We start from the raw sequence: 6,969 nt of genomic DNA on the forward strand, positions 1-6,969 counted from the left end.
AAGCAACATGACTTCCAGAATTGGATTACCGTACCACTCTGGTGCAGATCTTATTCTGGTAGACCTACCAGGTTCAGTAGAAACATGATCTGAAGTTTCATCATCAATATCATTAGCTTCCTCACTAATTGGTGTAGTTGTCACAGGAACCGGTTCTTGTGATGAACTACTTTCCAATAAGGGAGTAGATACAGTTATCTCATCAAGTTCTACTTTCCTCCCACTCACTTCTTTCGAGAGAAACTCCTTCTCTAGAAAGGATCCGATTTTAGCAACGAAAATCTTGCCCTCAGATCTGTGATAGAAGGTGTACCCAATAGTCTCTTTTGGGTATCCTATGAAGACACATTTCTCTGATTTGGGTTCGAGCTTACCTGGTTGAAGTTTCTTCACATAAGCATCGCAGCCCCAAACTTTAAGAAACGACAACTTTGGTTTCTTGCCAAACCACAGTTCATAAGGCGTCGTCTCAATGGATTTTGATGGTGCCCTATTTAACATGAATGCGGCCGTCTCTAAAGCATAACCCCAAAACAATAGCGGTAAATCACTAAGAGACATCATAGATCGCACCATATCTAGTAAAGTACGATTACGATGTTCGGACACACCATTTCGTTGTGGTGTTCCGGGTGGCGTGAGTTGCGAAACTATTCCGCATTGTTTCAAGTGTAGACCAAACTCGTAACTCAAATATTCTCCTCCACGATCAGATCGTAGAAATTTTATTTTCTTGTTACGATGATTTTCCACTTCACTCTGAAATTCTTTGAACTTTTCAAATGTTTCAGACTTGTGTTTCATCAAGTATATATACCCATATCTGCTCAAATCATCTGTGAAGGTGAGAAAATAACGATACCCGCTGCGAGCCTCAACATTCATTGGACCACAAACATCAGTATGTATGATTTCCAACAAATCAGTTGCTCGCTCCATAGTTCCGGAGAACGGCGTTTTAGTCATCTTGCCCATGAGGCACGGTTGGCAAGTACCAAGTGATTCATAATCAAGTGATTCTAAAAGCCCATCAGTATGGAGTTTCTTCATGCACTTTACACCGATATGACCTAAACGGCAGTGCCACAAATAAGTTGCACTATCGTTATCAACTCTGCATCTTTTGGTTTCAACACTATGAATATGTGTATCACTACTATCGAGATTCAATAAAATAGACCACTTTTCAAGGGTGCATGACCATAAAAGATATTACTCATATAAATAGAACAACCATTATTCTCTGATTTAAATGAATAACCGTCTCGCATCAAACAAGATCCAGATATAATGTTCATGCTCAACGCTGGCACCAAATAACAATTATTTAGGTCTAAAACTAATCCCGATGGTAGATGTAGAGGTAGCGTGCCGACTGCGATCACGTCGACTTTGGAACCATTTCCCACGCGCATCGTTACCTTGTCCTTAGCCAATCTTCACTTAATTCGTAGTCCCTGTTTCGAGTTGCAAATATTAGCAACAGAACAAGTATCAAATACCCAGGTGCTACTGCGAGCATTAGTAAGGTACACATCAATAACATGTATATCACATATACCTTTGTTCACTTTGCCATCCTTCTTATCCGCCAAATACTTGGGGCAGTTCCGCTTCCAGTGTCCAGTCTGCGTGCAGTAGAAGCACTCAGTTTCAGGTTTAGGTCCAGACTTGGGTTTCTTCTCTTGAGCAGCAACTTGCTTGCTATTCTTTTTGAAGTGCCCCTTCTTCTTCCCTTTGCCCTTTTTCTTGAAACTGGTGGTCTTGTTAACCATCAACACTTGATGCTCCTTTTTGATTTCTACCTCCGCGGCTTTTAGCATCGCGAAGAGCTCGGGAATAGTCTTGTTCATCCCTTGCATATTATAGTTCATCACGAAGCTCTTGTAGCTTGGTGGCAGTGATTGAAGAATTTTGTCAATGACACTATCATCAGGAAGATTAACTCCCAGTTGAATCAAGTGATTATTATACCCAGACATTTTGAGTATATGTTCACTGACAGAACTACTCTCCTCCATCTTGCAGCTATAGAACTTATTGGAGACTTCATATCTCCCAATCCGGGCATTTGCTTGAAATATTAACTTCAACTCCTGGAACATCTCATATGCTCCATGACGTTAAAAATGTCGTTGAAGACCCGGTTCTAAGCCGTAAAGCATGGCACACTGAACTATCAAGTAGTCATCAGCTTTACTCTGCCAGACGTTCTTAACGTCGTCAGTTGCATCAGCAGCAGGCCTGGCACCCAGCGGTGCTTCCAGGACGTAACTTTTCTGTGCAGCAATGAGGATAATCCTCAGGTTACGGACCCAGTCCGTGTAATTGCTACCATCATCTTTCAACTTTGCTTTCTCAAGGAACGCATTAAAATTCAACGGAACAACAGCACGAGCCATCTGTCTACAAACAAACATAGATAAGCAAGATACTATCAGGTACTAAGTTCATGATAAATTTAAGTTCAATTAATCATATTACTTAAGAACTCCCACTTACACAGACATCTCTCTAGTCATCTAAGTGATCACGTGATCCAAATCAACTAAACCATGTCCGATCATCACGTGAGATGGAGTAGTTTCAATGGTGAACATCACTATGTTGATCATATCTACTATATGATTCACCTTCGACCTTTCGGTCTCCGTGTTTCGAGGCCATATCTGTATATGCTAGGCTCGTCAAGTATGACCTGAGTATTCCGCGTGTGCAACTGTTTTGCACCCGTTGTATTTGAACGTAGAGCCTATCACACCCGATCATCACGTGGTGTCTCAGCACGAAGAACTTTCGCAACGGTGCATACTCAGGGAGAACACTTCTTGATTATTAGTGAGAGATCATCTTAAAATGCTACCGTCAATCAAAGCAAGATAAGATGCATAAAGGATAAACATCACATGCAATCAATATAAGTGATATGATATGGCCATCATCATCTTGTGCTTGTGATCTCCATCTTCGAAGCACCGACGTGATCACCATCGTCACTGGCGCGACACCTTGATCTCCATCATAGCATCGTTGTCGTTCTGCCATCTATTGCTTCTACGACTATCGCTACCGCTTAGAGATAAAGTAAAGCAATTATAGGGCGTTTGCATTTCATACAATAAAGCGACAACCATATGGCTCCAGCCAGTTGCCCATAACTTCGGTTACAAAACATGATCATCTCATACAATAAATATAGCATCACGTCTGGACCATATCACATCACAACATGCCCTGCAAAAAAAATTTAGACGTCCTCTACTTTGTTGTTGCAAATTTTACGTGGCTGCTACGGGCTTAGCAAGAACCGTTCTTACCTACGCATCAAAACCACAACGATTGTTCGTCAAGTTAGTGTTGTTTTAACCTTCGCAAGGACCGGGCATAGCCACACTCGATTCAGCTAAAGTGAGAGAGACAGACACCCGCCAGCCACCTTTAAGCACGAGTGCTCGCAACGGTGAAACCAGTCTCGCATAAGCGTACGCGTAATGTCGGTCCGGGCCGCTTCATCTCACAATACCGCCGAACCAAAGTATGACATGCTGGTAAGCAGTATGACTTGTATCGCCCACAACTCACTTGTGTTCTATTCGTGCATATAACATCAACGCATAAAACCTAGGCTCTGATACCACTGTTGGGGAACGTAGTAATTTCAAAAAAAATCCTACGTACACGCAAGATCATGGTGATGGCATAGCAACGAGAGGGGAGAGTGTTGTCCACGTACCCTCGTAGACCGTAAGCGGAAGCGTTAGCACAACGCGGTTGATGTAGTCGTACGTCTTCATGATCCGACCGATCCAAGCACCGAACGTACGGCACCACCGAGTTCAGCACACGTTCAGCTCGATGACGATCCCCGGGCTCCGATCCAGCAAAGCTTCGGGGATGAGTTCCATCAGCACGACAGCGTGGTGACGATGATGATGCTCTACCGGCGCAGGGCTTCGCCTAAACTCCGCGACGATATGACCGAGGTGGAATATGGTGGAGGGGGGCACCGCACACGGCTAAGGAACGATCCGTAGATCAACTTGTGTGTGTTATGGGGTGCCCCTCTGCCCCCGTATATAAAGGAGGGAGGGGGAGGTGCAGCCGGCCCCCTTGGGGTGCGCCTGGAGGAGTCCTACTCCCACCGGGAGTAGGACTCCCCCCTCTTGCCTTGGTGGAGAAGGAAAGGGGGGAGGGGAAAGAGGAAAGGGGGGCGCCGCCCCCCCCCCCCTCCTTGTCCTATTTGGACTAGGGGGGAGGGGGCGCGCGGCCTGCCCTGGCTGGCCCTCCTCTTCTCCCTCATGGCCCACTAAGGCCCATTAACCCCCGGGAGGGTTCCGGTAACCCCCGGTAAAATCCCGATTTCACCCGGAACCTTTCCGATGTCCAAACATAGGCTTCCAATATATCAATCTTTATGTCTTGACCATTTCGATACTCCTCGTCATGTCCGTGATCACATCCGGAACTCCGAACAAACTTCGGTACATCAAAACTTATAAACTCATAATAAAACTGTCATCGTAACGTTAAGCGTGCGGACCCTACGGGTTCGAGAACTATGTAGACATGACCTAGAACTATTCTCGGTCAATAACCAATAGCGGAACCTGGATGCCCATATTGGTTCCTACATATTCTACGAAGATCTTTATCGGTCAAACCAAACATACGTTGTTCCCTTTGTCATCGGTATGTTACTTGCCCGAGATTTGATCGTCGTTATCCAATACCTAGTTCAATCTCGTTACCGGCAAGTCTCTTTACTCGTTCCGTAATGCATCATCCCGTAACCAACTCATTTGGTTACATTGCTTGCAAGGCTTATAATGATGTGCATTACTGAGAGGGCCCAGAGATACCTCTCCAACAATCGGAGTGACAAAACCTAATCTCGAAATACGCCAACTCAACATGTACCTTCGGAGACACCTGTAGTACTCCTTTATAATCACCCAGTTACTTGTGACGTTTGGTAGTACCCAAAGTGTTCCTCCGGTAAACGGGAGTTGCATAATTCTCATAGTTACAGGAACATGTATAAGTCATGAAGAAAGCAATAGCAATATACTAAACGATCAAGTGCTAGGTTAACGGAATGGGTCATGTCAATCACATCATTCTCCTAATGATGTGATCCCATTAATCAAATGACAACACATGTCTATGGTTAGGAAACATAACCATCTTTGATTAATGAGCTAGTCAAGTAGAGGCATACTAGTGACTATATGTTTGTCTATGTATTCACACATGTATCATGTTTCCGGTTAATACAATTCTAGCATGAATAATAAACATTTATCATGATATGAGGAAATAAATAATAACTTTATTATTGCCTCTAGGGCATATTTCCTTCAAAACTATCATCGAAACTTTAAGCGTGCGGACCCTACGGGTTCGAGAACTATGTAGACATGACCGAAACATGTTTCCGGTCAATAACCAATAGCGGAACCTGGATGCTCATATTGGCTCCCACATATTCTACGAAGATCTTTATCGGTCAAACCGCATAACAACATATGTTGTTCCCTTTGTCATCGGTATGTTACTTGCCCAAGATTCGATCGTCGGTATCCCAATACCTAGTTCAATCTCGTTACTGGCAAGTCTCTTTACTCGTTATGTAATGCATCATCCCGCAACTAACTCATTAGTCACATTGCTTGCAAGGCTTATAGTGATGTGCATTACCGAGAGGGCCCAGAGATACCTCTCCGACAATCGGAGTGACAAATCCTAATCTCGAAATACGCCAACTCAACATTGACCTTCGGAGACACCTGTAGAGCTCCTTTATAATCACCCAGTTACGTTATGACGTTTGGTAGCACACAAAGTGTTCCTCCGGTAAACGGGAGTTGCATAATCTCATAGTCATAGGAACATGTATAAGTCATGAAGAAAGCAATAGCAACATACTAAATGATCAAGTGATAAGCTAACGAAATGGGTCAAGTCAATCACATCATTCTCCTAATGATGTGATCCCGTTAATCAAATGACAACTCATGTCCATGGCTAGCAAACTTAACCATCTTTGATTCACGAGCTAGTCAAGTAGAGGCATACTAGTGACACTATGTTTGTCTATGTATTCACACATGTATTATGTTTCCGGTTAATACAATTCTAGCATGAATAATAAACATTTATCATGATATAAGGAAATAAATAATAACTTTATTATTGCCTCTAGGACATATTTCCTTCAGTATGTATATATGTATAGTATATACCCGTGATCACCTCCTGAGTGATCACGGCCCGATAGTATAGCAAGGCAGACTGACAAGAATATAGGATCAAAGATGATAAACTAGCATCCTATACTAAGCATTTAGGATTGCAGGTAAGGTATCAACAACTGTAGCAACAATGACAGGCTATGCAACAGAATAGGATTAACCGAACAGTAACATGCTACACTACTCTAATGCAAGTAGTAGAGAGAAGAATAGGCGATATATGGTGATCGGGGGGCTTGCCTGGTTGCTCTGGCAAGGAGGGGTCGTCAACACCGTAGTCGATCAGGGCAGCAGCGACGTCCGTCTCGTAGTCTCCGGAGAGAAGAGGGGGAACAAACAATGAATACAGAGCAAACAAAGCATCACAAAATATAACAATGCAATACACAGTGCCAGGGGTGATCTAACGCGGGGATAGGTGATGCTGGCGAAGGGGGAAAACATCCGGGAAAGTATTCCCGGTGTTTCGCGTTTCCGGACAGATGAACCAGAGGGGGACAGTTGCGTGTTTGCTATGCTAGGGATGTGTGGCAGACAAATGGGCTGCGTATCCTGATTCATCTCATCGTTCTGAGCAACTTTCATGTACAAATTATTTCTATCCGAGTTACAATTTATTTTATATTAATTTTCAAAGTTTTAAATGATTTTCTATTTTTTTAGATTTAATTTTAATTCGAAATTAAAAGAATAAAATGCTATGGGTACCCAGAGTTGT

The sequence above is a fragment of the Triticum aestivum genome, chromosome 6B, assembly GCF_018294505.1.
Source record: "Triticum aestivum cultivar Chinese Spring chromosome 6B, IWGSC CS RefSeq v2.1, whole genome shotgun sequence".
In the NCBI taxonomy this organism is placed as follows: domain Eukaryota; kingdom Viridiplantae; phylum Streptophyta; class Magnoliopsida; order Poales; family Poaceae; genus Triticum; species Triticum aestivum.